Here is a 20,245-nt window from a genome sequence, read left to right as displayed (position 1 = left end):
TGTGAGGGGTGATTTTTTCTCAATTTTCTCACTTAGAGGGACCATTAACCCATACAGTGTGGTCTTTTGTCATAGATAGAGTTTTCTGCATCTCAAAGCTAACCATGTCATACCAGGAAAGGGAAATTTATTTTAATTTTTTAGAGCCTATGTTTTTTCCATTATAAACACTTCTCACAACCCTATAGCTTGAGTAATGTGTATAAGTACTTCTTTACATCACAAGAAAAACTAAAAAATAAACTAATTTTAAATACAAGAAAATGGTTGGATCAGGCAGCACTGCTCGCTTCAAGGCCGTCTGTACTACAACTGTAGTTCTCAGAGCTCAACATAATACCGAGGGCTTCGTGGTGCAGTGGTTAACACACTCGGCCCACAACCGAGAGAGCCCGGGTTCGATTCCCGGGCAGAGTGGAAAAATTTGGGTGGCTTTTCCGATACCCTACACCCCTGTCCACCCAGCAGTGTACCAGGTATTAATTGGGGGATGTGTCCCATCTCCTGGGATCTGTTCCATTCTCCTATAAGTCCTTCCCCTTCTGTCTCTCTCCGGCATATGACCACAGATATTGCGCCACCTAAACAAAACTTTCCCTGTTCCCTTCTCCTATAATTCCTTCCCCTTCTGTCTCTCTCCGGCATATGACAACAGATGTTGCGCCACCTAAACAAAACTTTCCCTGTTCCCTTCTCCTGTAATTCTTTCCCCTTCTGTCTCCGGCATATGACCACAGATGTTGCGCCCACTAAACCAAACTTTCCAACCGTTCCCTTCTCCTATAATTCCTTCCCCTTCTGTCTCTCTCCAGCATATGACCACAGATGTTGTGCCACCTAAACAAAACTTTCCAACTGTTCCCTTCTCCTATAATTCTTTCCCCTTCTGTCTCCGGCATATGACCACAGATGTTGCGCCCACTAAACCAAACTTTCCAACTGTTCCCTTCTCCTATAATTCCTTCCCCTTCTGTCTCTCTCCGGCATATGACCACAGATGTTGCGCCACCTAAACAAAACTTTCCCTGTTCCCTTCTCCTGTAATTCTTTCCCCTTCTGTCTCCGGCATATGACCACAGATGTTGCGCCCACTAAACCAAACTTTCCAACCGTTCCCTTCTCCTATAATTCCTTCCCCTTCTGTCTCTCTCTGGCATATGACCACAGATGATGCGCTGCCCACTGAACCAAACTTTCCAACTTCAACATAATACTGTGATGCTTCCGACTCTCAGTTTTCATTTTCGATTACTCTGAAGCATAATTTACAATTCCTTATGCCTTACTGATTATAGAATTGAGGAGTAATTACCTAGAAGAAAGTAACTTACCTTCTTGTATAATGATTTTTGTTGGAATGCAGACAAATTTACAGAAAGGGCCTTTAACATCCATTTAAAACTACCAAGACTTGTCAAATTATTGCTCTTTACTGTAAATGAACAATGTTACATACACAAACAAAAACAAATGGCGCATAAGCCCTCAAAAGAGCTTGCATATGTACTAAACACTTCCCTAAGAGGTATGTATATGCATGTACTAAACACTGTACGGGTTAAAAATCATGATCCTCGCTGCTACAGGGTTAAAAGTCGCTAAAATACAGTACTTTGATGTGACTGTTGAATGTTTCCTGGGTCATATATGAACAAAAACCTCACACTGGGCTACTGTTTAATCCCACTCCCCTGGCTTGAGACATTAGAACAGTCCCTCAGCAAGTTTGAACCCCTCTGGTGGGCTGATGTTAAGTGTGCGCATCAGTATGAGAACCTTAAACATTCCACCAGTTGACGCAGGAATGCCTCCCCCTCCTCCCTTCCCTACCCTACCCTCAAGTTTTCTTCTCTCTCCTCCCCTGCTAAAATCTCTCTCCCCAATCCTCCCTCCCTCCCTGCTGAAACATCTCTTCCCCCTTCCTCGCCTGCTGGAATCTCTCTCTCCAGACTGTTCTGTTTTCCCCTCCCCTTTCCTCCCTGCTGATATTTCTCTCCATACTGTTCTCCCTTCCCCCCCTCCCTCCCTCCCTCCTTGCTGACACCTCTCCCCCACTTCTCTCCCCTGCTTAAATCTCTCTCCCCTTCTTCCCTTCCTCCCTTACTAAAACATCCCCTCTCTTCCCTAAAATACCTCTTCCCTCTCCCTTTCTTCGTCGTCCTTTCCACTAAAATCCCAGGTAATTCTGCTTAAATCCTTGCCCTTTTCACTAAAATCCCAGTTAATTCCGCATAAATCCTCATCCTTTCCACTAAAATCCCAGCCGTTTCCACAAAAATTATGCCGTTTCCACAAAAATCATGATTTTGTCCACAAAAAATCCCATTTTTTTCATTAAAATTCTTGGTTCTTATTCTTGTGTGGCTGTAACTGAGTTGTTTCCACTAAAATCCCAATTGTTTTCATTTAAATCCTCAGTTCTTAACCTTGTAGCATCGGGGACCATGTTTATCAATGGTCCCTCTACGTGAGAAAAATGAGAAAAAATCACCCCTCACACAAACCATTTCATAATATATATCAAAGCATTTGTGATCAGTTTATGTATCATCTATTTTGGGGGGTTTATATTATGGCACAAATTTGGCCCATCGCTGCTACATGGTAAAGCCACGAATTTGGCGCGTCGCTGCTACACAGTAAAGCCACAAATTTGGCCCGTCGCTGCTACACGGTAAAGCAACAAATTTGGCCCGTCGCTGCTACCGGGTTAATCTTCCGTGCCTGTAATCCAGTTGTTTCTGCTGAAAATCTTGGTTGCTTCCACCAAAATCCCTCTTACGGAGCTGTTGCCGAGAGGGAGAAAATCTCCCTCTCGGCAACAGCTTTCTCCCTCTCCGTTCCATCCTTCTTGCCTCTTAAACAAGGCGTCACAGTGCAGGGCGGCGTTAACATGAGCCCAATCAGAATGGGATGGACGCAGGAGAGGTTTGAATTTAATCTGGGTTTTGATGACACAATATTAACTATATCCTGGGATTGGTATTATAAGACAATTTCACTTCTCACGTCAACTATGTACCGTATTTCTGAAGGTCAAAGAGGGGGGCAATCGGGTTCTAATGAGTGTTTCTTCTTGTTCATGGTACAGAGGAAGGGTCACACTACCACCAGGTCATAAAACTATGCTCCTGGAAATGTCAAAGACTCCTAAAGTATCCCCAAACTATCGAGTCCATCCTGGCGGTGCCCCGAGACGGGGTTTTCCCTTTTGCGGCGATGCCAAGTCTACTACCAGCAATTAAAGGCTTAGTACGGAAGTGGGAAATTTTGTCCTTTCTCCCTTTCCCTCTCTCTCCCTACGGCCCCACCCCACTCTCTCTCTCTCTCTCTCTCTCTCTCTCTCTCTCTCTCTCTCTCTCTCTCTGTCTCTCTCTCTCTCTCTCTCTCTCTCTCTCTCTCTCTCTCTCTCTGTCTCTCTCTCTCTCTCTCTCTCTCTCTCTCTCTCTCTCTCTCTCTCTCTCTCTCTCTCTCTCTCTCTCTGTCTCTCTCTCTCTCTCTCTCTCTCTCTCTCTTCTTCTGTTTCTCCCACCCTTTCCTCATTACTTCCTCCTCCTCCTCATTCAGACATGAATTCCTTCCTTGTTACATGTTTTTTCTCTCCTTCACACACACACACACACACACACACACACACACACACACAGATACATGCATATATACATAAATACATAAATCGACAAAAGAATGATTCAAACCATACAAATGAAGAGTCTCTCTCTCTCTGTGTCTGTGTGTGTGTGTGTGTGTGTGTGTGTGTCGTGTTATCATGAGAACTGACCTCTTGTTTACCTGCGGATTAAAGCGGTCAATGTACCCATGACCCAGCCTCAAAAAACGGCAGCACTGCAAAACACAGCTACCACATTTTGTGGTATTTATACAAAGTCATTGTCATCATTCCACTAGAACAATATTCAAAGCCCCCTATACATCCTCATTATAAATTTATATAAGTGCACTATTATGAAGTTTCATTTCACGTTAATCTAACAATAAGACAATAATTGCTGCTTGTACACTTGGCATCGCCGCAAAAGGGAAAGCCCCGAAAAGGGCACCGCCAGGATGGACTCGATAGATTGGGGATAGTATAGGAAAGCCTTGCCAAATATGTGTTTCTTTAGGTTCAGGGTACAGAGGAAGGGTCAAACTACCACCAGGGTCATAAAACTACCCCTGGAAATACCCAAAACTCCCTCGAAAGCCTTGTCAAATGTGTGTTTCTTAAAGTTCATGGTACAGAAGAATGATCAAACTACCACAAGTGTCCTAAAACTACCCCTGGAAATGCCCCAAACTCCTACGAAAGCCTTGCCAAATATGTTTTTTTAGGTTCATGGTACAGGAAATCCCCGATATACGAAAGCTCGATGTACGAAAATTCGGATATACGAAAGTGAAAAATATAGGACAATTTTCGGTTCACGAAAGACATGCTTCGCATATACGAAAAGTACGACAGTTTCCGCCCACTGTTTCGCACCTGATGTCTATATCGGTCGCCACCGTCAACAGCCTCACGACACTCGCAGTGATTAGGCAGCAAGTGTCCATGTCCAGTCCCTCCACTTCAACGCCATCACTTAGCTGCCAGTTTGTGAACCCTTGCTTCACTCGAATCCAAACACATCCCACCCAGCGTGAGGAAACGTGAGGGTTATGGCGGGGTTGTGGGGGGGCTTGGAGTGGTGCGGTTGTGTACTGTTTGGGACGTGTTTCGGGCACTAGAGTCGCAACTGGCCTTTCACTGCTTGGGAAGTAAAAATTTGCAATGTTATGATGAGTTGTAGTGACGAAAGTTAGAGGGATTGTCCTAACATATGTAATGCATTTCTATAACAGTAAAGGAACAGGAAATGGTAATTGTTTTAATTATTTATGAGCCTTATGCTTCATTGTATTGTGAGTAGTAAATTGCTTTTAAGCATAGTTATATTTAACTTTTTTTTTCTTTTTTTTTTTTTTTTTTTCTGGCACTGGTCCCTAACCCCCCTATTTATTAACAATCCTATGGGGGAAATGGCTTCGATATACGAAAAATCGATAAACGAAAGTTTTTTTCAGTCCCTAACCCTTTCGTATATAGGGGATTTCCTGTACAGAGGAAGGGTCAAACTACCACCAGGGTCATAAAACTACTACTGGAAATACTCAAAACTCCCTTGAAAGCCTTGTCAAATGTGTGTTTCTTTAGGTTCACGGTACAGAGGAAGGGTCACACTACCACCAGGATCGTAAAACTACCCCCTGAAAATGCATAAAACTCCCTCGAAAGCCTTGTCAAATGTGTGTTTCTTTAAGTTCATGGTACAGAAGAATGATCAAACTACCACAAGTGTCCTAAAACTACCCCTGGAAATGCCCCAAACTCCTACGAAAGCCTTGCCAAATATGTTTCTTTAGGTTCATGGTACAGAGGAAGGGTCACACTACCACCAGGGTCATAAAACTACCCCCTGGAAATGCCCTAAACTCCCTTGAAAGCCTTGTCAAATGTGTGTTTCTTTAGGTTCATGGTACAGAGGAAGGGTCACACTACCACCAGGGCCATAAAACTACTGGAAATACCCAAAACTCCTACAAAAGCTTTGCCAAATGTGTGTGTCTTTATGTTCATGGTACAGAGGAAGGGTCAAACTACCACCAGTGTCTTATAACCACCCCTGGACATATCCTACAAACACTCGCCACTCCATTCACTCACCAAGAGGGTACTTCCATGAGTCCAAAGTACCTTGATTCACTTCCTGATGTCCAGCACTTTATAGTTCTTATCAAAAGTTAGCCTGTTCTCACGCCAAGCATCTGCTAGTTAAGTCTTTCTCCTTGGGTGCACCTTCTGAAAGCCCCGGTCCATGTTCAGATGTTTCCGTACAGTGCCACTATTCATATCAAAAGTTACCCTGTTCTCACGCCAAGCATCTTTCTTTCTCCTTAAACATGATATTATTGTACCGTGTGGGGACCCAGCCTCCTGGTACTGAAGGGAAGTGTGCTGTTACGTATATGCGGTTACAGGTATGTGGTACGTAACATTGGGACCTGTTTGGGTGAGCTACGAGTGCGGATCTTTACTCTCTATCTCCAGAGTCTGTGTAGTCCACTGTAAGTCAGATTATACTGCTTACTGTACGAGGAATTACCTTCTGAATAAAGCCTGTATTCTTGAACTTCATGACACCGCAGTTTGCTTGTTTGAAAAGCTGTTATGACTGTTTCCCAAAGCCACAGAGAAGGCTAACCGGGTTTTCATGGGTGGTTTAACCGTTCATCGTGCAGAGGGAGTGTAACCCTTCTACTGTACCAAGAACCTCAAACATTGTATTGGTTGTATTAGTGTCGTATTCAAAAACATTTTGTCCCCTGAGTGAGGTCAACTGACAGGGCTTTCATAGTTGTGGGCATTTCCAGGGGTAGTTTTATAACCCTGGTTGTAGCAAGACCTTTCCTCTTTACCATGAACCTATAAAACAAGTCAAAAGAACTCAATTCATCTCCTTTACGGCCTTTGGAAGTAGCTGATGTGAGGAGCGGAAATGTCCGAGGCTCACATTCTTGAAAAAGCCATCCCGAGAGACTTGTATTTAAGGCTTCCGTAGGAGGTTTGGGCATTTCCAGGGGTAGTTTTATGACCCTGGTGATAGATTAACCCTTCCTATGTACCATGAACCTTCAAAACCACTCAATTAGAACCCGATTGATCTCCTTTTTGGCATCTGACAGTCACATTCTTAAAAAATATTGTTCCAAGTGCACACATTTGACAGGCTTTTGTAGGAGTTGTGAGAATTTCCAGGGGCAGTTTGATGACCCAGGTGGTAGTTTTAACTTTCTCCTTACCGTGAATCTTAAAACAAGACTCGTGAGAACTTGATTGATCTCCTTATTGACCTTTGCAAGTAGCTGACATGAGGGGCGGAAGGGTCTGCTTCATAGATCTTAGGAAGGGAAGTTTGAGACGTACCTTGAATCGGCTCCATGACGACAGTAGACTCCACGGCTGGCGTTCCTTCCTCAAATTCCAGACTTTCCTCCTCTGTGATGTACCTTTCTCTCTCTCAGTTCTAATCATTCCTTCTTTATTTAGTTTTATTTATATATATATATCCTCATCATCTGTTTTACTTCCCTTTACTTACCTTAATCTCTCTCTTCTCCGCCTCCTCCTCCTCCTCACTTTCCTCCTCTCATACGTACATCCTTCTCGGTAAATACTTTTCACTGTATCGTATATATAGTTCCATTATTTGCTTGTTTCCCTTCCTCCTCATCTCTTAACGTATAAACGAGGCTTCCGGCAGAGAAATCCTAAGGCACGATGACCTATTGTTACGTATACTAGAGTACGGTAACACACTGAGAACAGATTACGAGACTTCCAGCCCTCCGTACATTCTATACAAGGTTTATTTTCCCTTGCAAGTTACTATATCTTGTTTTTCCTTTCGCCCCTTGCTAACTAGAACATAATTATTGCTATATTGCTCTTGTCACGATGTACGTTACGAGGGAAAGTGACCCTCCGTCTGCCCCATAAAAGTTGAGCTTCCATTTTGATTCGTCCCTCGTTCATCCTTGGAGGGGTAGTCTGTCTTTCCCAGTGCAAATTAGAGTTAAATTGCTATGTTATGATACTAATTGCAAGGGGAAAGAGACCCTTCGTACACTTTACATAAGGGTCGCCATTCCTAATGTCACCTCACTTCTCTGCTGTACGCCTCAAATGTTATTTTTAGTCTGTGATATGTTATCTGCTTTCTCTTTGTCTAAGGTATTTATGTCATAGTAATAATCTCATGTCTGTCTTATTTTCTTCTTGTTTCCACGTCTTTTATTTCATATGTTCTTATTGTCTCTTAATTTCCATTGCTTTTTCAATGACTTTTGAGCTCTTTATGTATACAATCTCTCCTCTTGTTAGTTCCCTTCGTTGTCTTCTCTTATATCTCAATATCTTGTTTCCAATTCATATATAATTCTTTTTATATTATAAGTTTTTTTTTCTGTATGAAAATTGGTTCCTCCCTTTAATATATATAGAATTAGCTTAAGTCAATTATACCTAAAAAAGTGTCCGGGGATATTAGCTAAATGGGTTTGGGGCAAGATAAAGTAACTTTATTTTTAAGACTTCATAGTACAGATACAGTTCACATCTTCTGTGACTGGCTTACAGAACAGTCCCTTGCAGAGAAAAGTACAAGTCATCAGAGTTGACTAACACGACTTCCTTCCCTCGGCAGAATTGAATGGCTGGCGTCTCGCCTGCTCAAGGACACCGCACACTGCTGAAGAAGAAAGAACACCAAGATGTCGTGTCATAATCAGCCTGCTCTTAGTGAAGGAAATGTGCTCTATTTATTTAATAAATAATTGACATAAATATATATATATATATATATATATATATATATATATATATATATATATATATATATATATATATATATATATATATATATATATATATATATATATATATATATATATATATATATATATATATATATATATATATATATATATATATATATATATATATATATATATATATATATATATATATATATATATATATATATGCAATAAGTATATCATGCAATAAGTTAGGTAATATATATATATATATATATATATATATATATATATATATATATATATATATATATATATATATATATATATATTGCAATAATATGCAATAAGTATATATATATATATATATATATATATATATATATATATATATATATATATATATATATATATATATATATATATATATATATATATATATATATATATATATATATAACATATCAATATAATAGTAAGTAAAATGTTTAAAGTTCTTAACAAAACCTATTAGAAGAGGAATGGAAAGAGGAGATGAGTAAAAGAAGGGAGAGTAAAAGATGAGTCAAAATGAGGGAGAAAATGAGTTAAAAGTAGAATCAAAACAAGGAAAAGTTGAGAGGAGGAGCTTGGAGAGAGAGCAGAAGAGAGGAGTGGTAATGAGAGTAGCGTAGACGTATAAACAATTACCAAAACGCCAAATGAAATTAAACAAATGTCGGCAAGAGAAGCCTGAACAAAATACTATATGATAGACAAGAACATTTAGATAATCTTAATTACCAGGCACACCATGAGGCACTCAACAGGAGAGAGGAAGTCCTCCACCTCTTCAAGCTAACCTCCACAATGGGTTAAGTAGCTCACTCCTTCAGACACTTCCCTAAGGTATAAAATCTCCTTCAACGAATGTATTTTCCTCCCTTACTGACGTACAGAATCTTCATCCTAAGAGCTGCTATAGAAAGGTTACTAAGGTAGGTATACTTAGATGCCTCACTCCCTCACATCAGATATTTCCAAAGGCCAAAAATGAGGTCAGTTAGGTCTTATTGAATGTTTTGGTAAGTTCTTGGTTCAGAAGAATGGTCACACTACCACCAGGGTCATTAAACTACCCCTGGAAATGCGAAAAAACTCATCCGAAAGCCTTCTCAAATGTGCATTTCTTCTGTTCATGGTACAGAAGTCACACTACCAGAAGGGTCATTAAACTACCCCTGGAAATGTGCAAAACTCATCCGAAAGCCTTCTCAAATGTGCATTTCTTCTGTTCATGGTACAGAAGTCACACTACCAGAAGGGTCATTAAACTACCCCTGGAAATGCCCCAGACTCCTCCGAAAGCCTTGCCATGTATGTGCTGCTGGGTGCAATACAGGCTTAGTCCTCACGCAGGAGCCCAGCCAATGCGAGACTAGACTAGCCGTGCCGTGTGAGGTCAGAACGTCAAAATACAATTAACCCGGTAGCAGCGACGGGCCAATTTTATGGCTTTACCGTGTAGCAGCGACGGGCCAAATTTTTGCCATGACATAAACCCCCTAAAATAGATGATACATAGGGTCGTATTATAAGACATTTCACCAAGAACATATATTTGACAAGGCTTTCCTCGGAGTTGTGGGTATATCCAGGAGTAGTTTTATGACCCTGGTGGTAGTTTAACCATTCTTCCGCACCGTGAACCTCAAGAAACACTCATTAGAACCCGACTGACCCCCTCTTTGGCCTTTTGAAATAGCTGATGTGGGAAGCAAAAGTGTCTTATGATACCGGCCATAAACTGATCAGGGGAGGCGGTGGCTGAATCGACAGAGTAACAGCACCGCGTTCAGGAGGACGCGAGTTCAATCCCCGCCCGGTGCCACCAAGCTGGGATTTTTCAGCCGCCGCCGAGTGGCTTAAAACTACCCACATGCTGTCCAGAAGACCACCTATCAACCTGGACTCTAGATTCTAGGATTAAAGATGAGCTCCGGGAGGGCAGCATGAGCCAATGCAAGATGGCGCCACTATAAACACTCGCCTGTGCCAGAACGGGCTGGGCCGACCATCAGGACCCACTGGGAAGAAGCCTTGGGCCGACCATCAGGCCCCACCGGGAAAAAGCCTACCGGTGCTATAGGCCGCGACGTAAAAAAAAAAAAAAAAAAAAAAAAAAAGTGTTGATATATATTATGAAATGGTTTGCGTGAGTGATGATTTTTTCTCATTTTTCTCGCTTTGACGGAGGAGCCTTTAACCCGAGAAGTTTCTGGTCCCTACAGAGTTTGGGATGAATAACTCTGTAGGGAGCCAAAACTTCTCGGGTTGGCCCTATAAAACGGCCCCTAAACCGACCTTTGGAGGGACCCAAAACTTCTCGGGTTTAACTCGTAATACTTTGCACAGTCCCAACACTTATTTTTCCCTCTCATGTATTACCAATAGATAACATAGGAGAGGGAGGGAATCCAACACCCAAACAGACTATTTGAAATGGTTATACTGAAGTCGTTTGATCCTAATTCTGTCCTTTCATGGGTTTTTTCTTTATTTCCAGGGGTAGATTTGTGACCTCGATGGTAGTTTGATCCTTCCTCTGTATCATGAACCTAAAAACACAGATTTGCCAAGGTTTTCGTAGGAGTTTTGAACATTTCCAGGAGCAGTTTTGTGGCCCTGGTGGTAGTGTGACCTTTCCTCTGTACCATGAACCTATAGAAACACACATTTGTCAAGGATTTCCTAGGAGTTGTGGGCATTTCCAGGGGTAGTTTTGTGGCCCTTGTGGTAGTGTGACCCTTCCTCTGTACCATGACCCTGAAGAAACACACATCTGGCAAGGCCTTCCTAGGAATTGTGGGCATTTCCAGGGGTAGTTTTATAACCCTGGTGCTGGCCTAACCCTTCTTCAGTTGCATGAACCCAAACACTCATTGCAACCCAACTGATCCCCTCTTTGGCCCTTAGAAATAGCTGATGTAAGAAGCAAAACTGTCTTACTATACTGGCCAAAGTCATGCTCAAGTTGGTGGCAATGCAGACCCCACAAGACCGGCACAAAGTCATCATTATCCTTGACGGTGAAGGCCTCAGTCATCGTCAAATAGCACAGCCGATTAGTGTGTCCATCTCTAACGTATGAATGGGTCTGCAGACATGTACACAGGCTCCACTAGTGACAGGCCTCAAAGCCTAGCAGCAGATTTTAACAGTGTAATCACAGCATGGGTGCATTATTAAATAAATACCTATCATCGCCCCTATATCGTATAGCTATGGTGCAGTATGTGCTTTTATTAATTTTGGCAGATATTATAATTCTGTATACTTTTACTGGCAATGAATAGGGACCATTAAGAAACATGATCCCCGCTGCTACCACTGGGTTAACCCTTCAACTAACACGCTGTATGTATCCCACCATTGCCTAGGAGAGTGAGTGTAATGGGGGAGGAATGGGTACCTTGGGGAGGGCCTGGACCCCATTAGAGTAAACCCCATTGATTCTACTGTTTGGCAAGTGCAATTTAGCTTCTCCTAAGGGTTTGGCGGCCCCAGTCAAGTGCGATATATGAGGTACAGTCAACGTTGCCGGCTTACCATGAACCACCGTGAACATTTATCGTATTTCCTGTTTTTTTACTCACAAGTATTGCCACAAAAGCATCAATACTTGACACTAATAACATTAACTTTAATTTTAGGGCATTATTGGTGCATGTACAATAGTTTTAGGGCCTTGAAACAATATAGGCAATGATTTGAGTACATGGCAACGCTGGGTACAGTGTTGCTGTGATGGGAACACTGTGGACTTATAATAATGTAATATGGCAGTGTACAATTTAGGTCAAACATGGCACACACCCTTAGGGCAGCATTCTGAGACCCTCAAGTTAACCAATTTTAAAGGCCGAAAAGGTGGTCAGTCGGTTTCTAATGAGTGTTTTCTTAGGTTCATGGTACAGAGGAAGGGTTAAACCACCACCTGGGCCAACCCCTGGGAATGCCTGCGACTCCTAGGAAAGCCGCCGTCTTGTCTTGGCTATATTTAAGAATGTGACCATCAGACATTTACTATTTCAAAAGGACAAAAAGGAGAATAATTAGACTCTATTGTTTCTTTTAGATTCATGGTGCATAGGAAGGGTCATTAAACCACCACCACCACCTGGGTCATGAAGCTGGTACGCCTGGAATGACCTCAAACTTCTACGAGCGCCTTGTTAAATATGTATTTCAGGAGGGCAATTACTATGACCCGACCCTCACATCAACTACTTCCAAAGGCCAAAAAGGAGAATAATTAGGTTCTATTGAGTGTTTCTTTTAGGTTTATGGTACATAGGAAGGGCTAACCCTTTCATTGCTAAGCGCTCGCTACGAGACTATCCCCTCAGGCACGCTCGGGCACCCCAGCAGGGCATCTCTTTTAACTGCTATATCTCAAAAACTATTCATCACAGTTACAAAACAAAAACACCATTGGAAAGAGGAGGCCAAGATCTATACAATTCAGTAATGTAAACCTCTCCTGCGAAAGTACAGGCACGTTGAGGGGGTGTTGCCTGTGAAGACGTACATTTATACATGCGCGACGGTCAGCTGTAAGGCAACTACTGTAGATCTCTTGATGATGGGGTGCTGGCAGGGCAGTATTGACAACTGCAATATTTACAACTATTTGATCAAAATATCAGTCATGTGAAACTATGCAAAATGTCGCTACATTGGTCAACAACATCCACCAGTTGCTCGTCCAGATTTGCCGCTGGGCTGACATGATTTTCCACCAAATTTAGTGAAGAACACACTCAATTGGCAATCCTGTGTTGTGAGAATCAGTGTTGGAACACACTCATCCGTGGAGATTTGAGTGCGGCTGGAGCTCGTGAGCGAGTGTTTAACAACGCCAGCAACACGCCTTTACGCTTGCTGCCAGCATTTAGCAATGAAAGGGTTAATGGTCCCTCCAAGCGAGAAAAATGAGAAAAAATCACCCCTCACACAAACCATTTAATAATATATATCAAAACATTTGTGATCAGATTATGTATCATATAATTTGGGGGGTTTATATCATGGCACAAATTTGGCCCATCGCTGCTACACGGTAAAGCCACAAATTTGGCCCGTCGCTGCTACGGTAAAGTACAAATTTGGCCTGTTACACAGTAAAGCCACAAATTTGGCCCATCGCTGCTACACGGTAAAGCCACAAATTTGTCCCGTCGCTGCTACACGGTAAAGCCACAAACTTGGCCCGTCGCTGCTACACAGTAAAGCCACAGATTTGGCCCGTCGCTGCTACACGGTAAAGCCACAAATTTGGCCCGTCGCTGCTACACGGTAAAGCCACAAACTTGGCCCGTCGCTGCTACACAGTAAAGCCACAGATTTGGCCCGTCGCTGTTACCGGGTTAACCCTGTAACACCTCAATCATTTCCTACACTCACCTAACTGCTGGTAAACAAGAGGCTGTAATATTTTCATGATCCTTAACCCTGTAAGTAACACCTCAATCACTTCCTACACTCACCTAACTGCTGGTAAACAAGAGGCTGTAATATTTTCATGATCCTTAACCCTGTAAGTAACACCTCAATCACTTCCTACACTCACCTAACTGCTGGTAAACAAGAGGCTGTAATATTTTCATGATCCTTAACCCTGTAAGTAACACCTCAATCATTTCCTACACTCACCTAACTGCTGGTAAACAAGAGGCTGTAATATTTTCATGATCCTTAACCCTGTAAGTAACACCTCAATCATTTCCTACACTCACCTAACTGCTGGTAAACAAGAGGCTGTAATATTTTCATGATCCTTAACCCTGTAAGTAACACCTCAATCATTTCCTAAACTCACCTTACTGGTGGTAAACAAGAAGCTGTAAATGCCAGACACCATTGAACAATAGCGTTGCCGCCCCACGGAGACGCTCACTAGAAATCATCACACTCACTGGTTCAAGCGCTCCATAATTTCTGCATACAACTCCCTTATTTCAAGGCTAACTAAGTGGTCAGGATATGGAGTCAATACCACAGACCAACCATTATGCCAGTCATGGCTCTCAGCGATATCTAAATGAGAATCATGTGGGAGGGATTGCCTGGCCTGGTTAAAGGGTGGAGGAGCCAGGTCTTGGTGGAGGAGCGCACACTCCACCAGCCACACCACAACGGTTACCCTCCTTATTGGTCACCCAGAGTGTGGACGTTGGACGAACCAGTGTGTCCCACATGAGAGAACGGACCGTTGTTCAGAGTTGTAATAATGAGCTGGTAATACAATGACACAGTACCACGTTTAGTAGTGTGGAGACGGGGTAAATCTGCATATTGACAACTGGGTGTGTCTGGCGAACCACTGAATTACGGTCCAGTTGAAAAGGGTCACCTGCTGTACATACTTTTATAACACAGAAAAGTGCCTAACAAAGTGCATACAAGAGGAAGGGTGAGCACTTTTCTGTTATTTTTAACGACCTCTTTCATGTATTTTTTGCGCAAGAAAGTACGGAAAGAAAGGCCGTACTTTGAAGCCCTTTTTCTGTGTGTGTGTGTGTGTGTGTGTGTGTGTGTGTGCCCTTCTGTGCAGGAAAAGAACGTGTCCGCCATGTACCATCTGACGCCCTTCCTCACGTGCCAGAACTATCCGTGGGAATGCCAAAAACTCCTCCCAAAGCCTCGTCAAATGTGTTTCTTTAGGTTCATGGTGCAGGGGAAGGGTCACACTACCTCAAGGGTCAAAAAACTACCCCAGGACATGCCCAAAAAGCCCTACTATGAAAGCCTTACAGAAGTGAGTTTGGGCGTTGAAATGTTTAATAATCAGCCCCTTTAACCTAACCTATCCAAGAGCCAGGAAGGAAGGAAGAAAGGAAGGAAAATTATTTAACACGCACCAATGGAATGTCTGTCTGTCAGTCTTCCTCTTCCTCTTCCTCTTCTTCTTCTTCTAGTCTCTAAAGATAAGTAAGGATAAGTAAACAGTTGATAATTCATTTTTTGAGGTCATTATAAATTCTTTTCAGGCTAAAATTATAGAAAGAGAGAGAGAGAGAGAGAGAGAGAGAGAGAGAGAGAGAGAGAGAGAGAGAGAGAGAGAGAGAGAGAGAGAGAGAGAGAGAGAGAGAATCCAAACAATTCACACATACAATAGCCCTACAATAATAAAAAAATTTAATCATAACTTTAGTAAAACAATCTTTGAATGCATAATATATAACCTAACCTTTGAATATAGTGCATAATAATAATAATAATAATAATAATAATAATAATAATAATAATAATAATAATAAAATAGTGTTAATGAAAAATTATGCTGGGCTTATGAACATACATGTACAGGTGCAGAAAATATTAGCAGAATTCTGTACCGTCCTGAAACCCTCACTTAAGGGTAAGGTCAGGATAAGTTAAGGTAAGGTTAGGATATTAAGGTAAGGTCAGGATAGGTCAGATTCAGGTTACCTTGGAGTGAATTACGTTAAGGGGAATATTTTAAGGCAAGTTTAGGGTAATTCAACTGTAGTTTTAGGTAAGATGAGAGTGAATTACATTAGTTTAGGGTCATTCAAGACAGAGTAAGGTTACTTTGGGGTGAATTAGATGAAGTTCACGCTGCTTATGACAGACTTTGGCACTTAGGAAGCTTTGTTTTGATCGTTACCAATGGCGCCGATCGATGCTATAGTTTTCCACGTGAAACTGGCCTATGGGGTGGTGGCGGCTGCAGAGGAAGCGAGAGGGTTGAGAGTGTGTGGCAGGCTAGGCTAACCCCACTACCACCCCATCGGCCAGTTTTAAGTGGAAATTCTACGGCGATCATTGGTAGCGATCAAAACAAACATAACGACTGTGAAAGCGGCCCTAAGTCCCCCCCCCAAGAAAATTAACATGCTTTATATTAAGGAAACAGTTGTATGCGGCAGAACAAGGAATTTTAACTCGGGATAATTGACGGCACAGTGATACCTCTGCTTTTTTGTTTTTGTTTTTTTACATCTCCTCCTATTGTGCCGGTAGGCTTGCTTGAGGGCCTGGATGGTATTCGCCCCAGCCCATCATGGCGCAGGCAAGTGTTTATCGTTGAGCCCTCTGCTTACGCGGGTTACATTATCCAAGTTGTACGAGTGTTTGGATTTACAAGCATCAAAATTCCCTGAGAGGGAAGGGATAGGATTGGAAGGGAAGGGAAGGGATGGGAAGGGAAGGGATGGGAAGGGATGGGATGGGAAAGGATGGGATGGGAGAGGAAGGGATGGGATGGGATGGGAAGGGAAGGAAAGGGATGGGAAGGGAAGGGAAGTGGAGTGGGAGAAACACACATCTGGCAGGGCTTTCCAAGGAGTTGTGGGCATTTCCAGGGGTAGTTTTATAACCCTGGTGCTGGCCTAACCCTTCTTCAGTTGCATGAACCCCACAAAACACTCATTGCAACCCAACTGATCCCCTCTTTAGCCCTTAGAAATAGCTGATGTAAGAAGCAAAACTGTCTTACTATACTGTCCAAAGTCATGCCCAAGTTGGTGGCAATGCAGACCCCACAAGACCGGCACAAAGTCATCATTATCCTTGACGGTGAAGGCCTCAGTCATCGTCAAATAGCACAGCCGATTAGTGTGTCCATCTCTAACGTATGAATGGGTCTGCAGACATGTGGCCACAGGCTCCACTAGTGACAGGCCTCAAAGCCTTGCAGCAGATTTTTAACAGTGTAATCACAGCATGGGTGCATTATTAAATAAATACCTATCATCGTCCTATATCGTATAGCTATGGTGCAGTATGTGCTTTACGTATTAATTTTGGCAGATATTATAATTCTGTATACTTTTACTGGCAATGAATAGGGACCATTGAGAAACATGATCCCCGCTGCTACCACTGGGTTAACCCTTCAACTAACACGCTGTATGTATCCCACCATTGCCTAGGAGAGTGTAATGGGGGAGGAATGGGTACCTTGGGGAGGGCCTGGACCCCATTAGAGTAAACCCCATTGATTCTACTGTTTGGCAAGTGCAATTTAGCTTCTCCTAAGGGTTTGGCGGCCCCAGTCAAGTGCGATATATGAGGTACAGTCAACGTTGAAATGTTTAATAATCAGCCCCTTTAACCTAACCTATCCAAGAGCCAGGAAGGAAGGAAGGAAGGAAGGAAAATTATTTAACACTCACCAATGGAATGTCTGTCTGTCAGTCTTCCTCTTCCTCTTCTTCCTCTTCTTCTTCTTCTTGTCTCTAAAGATAAGTAAAGATATTAGTACAGTTGATAATTCATTTTTTGAGGTCATTATAAATTCTTTTCAGGCTAAAATTATAGAAAGAGAGAGAGAGAGAGAGAGAGAGAGAGAGAGAGAGAGAGAGAGAGAGAGAGAGAGAGAGAGAGAGAGAGAGAGAGAGAGAGAGAGAGAGAGAGAGAGAGAGAGAGAGAGAGAGAGAGAGAGAGAGAGAGAGAGAGAGAGAGAGAGAGAGAGAGAATCAAAACAATTCACACATACAATAGCCCTACAATAATAAAAAAATTTAATCATAACTTTAGTAAAACAATCTTTGAATGCATAATATATAACCTAACCTTTGAATATAGTGCATAATAATAATAATAATAATAGTAATAATAATAATAATAATAGTGTTAATGAAAAATTATGCTGGGCTTATGAACATACATGTACAGGTGCAGAAAATATTAGCAGAATTCTGTACCGTCCTGAAACCCTCACTTAAGGGTGAGGTCAGGATAAGTTAAGGTAAGGTTAGGATATTAAGGTAAGGTCAGGATAGGTCAGATTCAGGTTACCTTGGAGTGAATTACGTTAAGGGGATCATTTTAAGGCAAGTTTAGGGTAATTCAACTGTAGTTTTAGGTAATATGAGTGAATTACATTAGTTTAGGGTCATTCAAGACAGAGTAAGGTTACTTTGGGGTGAATTAGATGAAGTTCACGCTGCTTATGACAGACTTTTGGCACTTAGGGAAGCTTTGTTTTGATCGTTACCAATGGCGCCGATCGATGCTATAGTTTTCCACGTGAAACTGGCCTATGGGGTGGTGGCGGCTGCAGAGGAAGCGAGAGGGGTTGAGAGTGTGTGGCAAGGCTAGGCTAACCCCACTACCACCCCATCGGCCAGTTTTAAGTGGAAATTCTACGGCGGCGATCATTGGTAGCGATCAAAACAAACATAACGACTGTGAAAGCGGCCCTAAGTCCCCCCCCCAAGAAAATTAACATGCTTTATATTAAGGAAACAGTTGTATGCGGCAGAACAAGGAATTTTTAACTCGGGATAATTGACGGCACAGTGATACCTCTGCTTTTTTTGTTTTTTTTACATCTCCTCCTATTGTGCCGGTAGGCTTGCTTGAGGGGCCTGGATGGTATTCGGCCCCAGCCCATCATGGCGCAGGCAAGTGTTTATAGTGGAGCCATCTTCTTACGAGGGTTACATTATACAAGTTGTACGAGTGTTTGGATTTACAAGCATCAAAATTCCCTGAGAGGGAAGGGATAGGATTGGAAGGGAAGGGAAGGGATGGGAAGGGATGGGATGGGAAAGGATGGGATGGGAGAGGAAGGGATGGGATGGGATGGGAAGGAAGGAAAGGGATGGGAAGGGAAGGGAAGTGGAGTGGGAGAAACACACATCTGGCAGGGCTTTCCAAGGAGTTGTGGGCATTTCCAGGGGTAGTTTTATAACCCTGGTGCTGGCCTAACCCTTCTTCAGTTGCATGAACCCAAAAAACACTCATTGCAACCCAACTGATCCCCTCTTTAGCCCTTAGAAATAGCTGATGTAAGAAGCAAAACTGTCTTACTATACTGGCCAAAGACATGCCCAAGTTGGTGGCAATGCAGACCCCACAAGACCGCCACAAAGTCATCATTATCCTTGACGGTGAAGGCCTCAGTCATCGTCAAATAGCACAGCCGATTAGTGTGTCCATCTCTAACGTATGAATGGGTCTGCAGACATGTGGCCACAGGCTCCACTAGTGACAGGCCTCAAAGCCTTGCAGCAGATTTTTAACAGTGTAATCACAGCATGGGTGCATTATTAAATAAATACCTATCATCGTCCTATATCGTATAGCTATGGTGCAGTATGTGCTTTACGTATTAATTTTGGCAGATATTATAATTCTGTATACTTTTACTGGCAATGAATAGGGACCATTGAGAAACATGATCCCCGCTGCTACCACTGGGTTAACCCTTCAACTAACACGCTGTATGTATCCCACCATTGCCTAGGAGAGTGAGTGTAATGGGGGAGGAATGGGTACCTTGGGGAGGGCCTGGACCCCATTAGAGTAAACCCCATTGATTCTACTGTTTGGCAAGTGCAATTTAGCTTCTCCTAAGGGTTTGGCGGCCCCAGTCAAGTGCGATATATGAGGTACAGTCAACGTTGAAATGTTTAATAATCAGCCCCTTTAACCTAACCTATCCAAGAGCCAGGAAGGAAGGAAGGAAGGAAGGAAGGAAAATTATTTAACACTCACCAATGGAATGTCTGTCTGTCAGTCTTCCTCTTCCTCTTCTTCTTCTTCTTCTTGTCTCTAAAGATAAGTAAAGATATTAGTACAGTTGATAATTCATTTTTTGAGGTCATTATAAATTCTTTTCAGGCTAAAATTATAGAAAGAGAGAGAGAGAGAGAGAGAGAGAGAGAGAGAGAGAGAGAGAGAGAGAGAGAGAGAGAGAGAGAGAGAGAGAGAGAGAGAGAGAGAGAGAGAGAGAGAGAGAGAGAGAGAGAGAGAGAGAAAATCAAAACAATTCACACATACAATAGCCCTACAATAATAAAAAAAATTAATCATATCTTTAGTAAAACAATCTTTGAATGCATAATATATAACCTAACCTTTGAATATAGTG

At 42.3% G+C, this 20,245-nt stretch overlaps 1 protein-coding gene and 1 long non-coding RNA gene across 6 annotated transcripts in view; one reads left to right on the top strand and one right to left on the bottom strand.

Annotated features, from left to right (window-relative positions):
- The window catches only part of LOC127001459 (uncharacterized), a 47,058-nt gene extending 38,791 nt beyond the window's left edge, over window positions 1-8,267 (top strand). For all 5 annotated transcript variants that reach the window (XR_007755277.1, XR_007755278.1, XR_007755274.1 and 2 more), the window contains one exon: window positions 8,247-8,267. This is a non-coding gene — a long non-coding RNA (uncharacterized LOC127001459). The remainder of the gene's footprint in view (window positions 1-8,246) is intronic.
- A 9,273-nt stretch (window positions 8,268-17,540) lies between these two features.
- LOC127001425 (CUB and sushi domain-containing protein 3-like) overlaps window positions 17,541-20,245 on the bottom strand; it is a 98,330-nt gene continuing 95,625 nt past the window's right edge. Inside the window, exon 18 of the mRNA XM_050865953.1 lies at window positions 17,541-17,603. The gene's annotated coding sequence lies outside the window, so the exon portion shown is untranslated. The remainder of the gene's footprint in view (window positions 17,604-20,245) is intronic.

Source organism: Eriocheir sinensis, chromosome 21 (genome assembly GCF_024679095.1).
Source record: "Eriocheir sinensis breed Jianghai 21 chromosome 21, ASM2467909v1, whole genome shotgun sequence".
Classification (NCBI taxonomy): Eukaryota; Metazoa; Arthropoda; class Malacostraca; order Decapoda; family Varunidae; genus Eriocheir; species Eriocheir sinensis.
The sequence above is the reverse complement of the archived record's forward strand: the minus strand, read 5'-3'. Positions and strand labels throughout refer to the sequence as shown.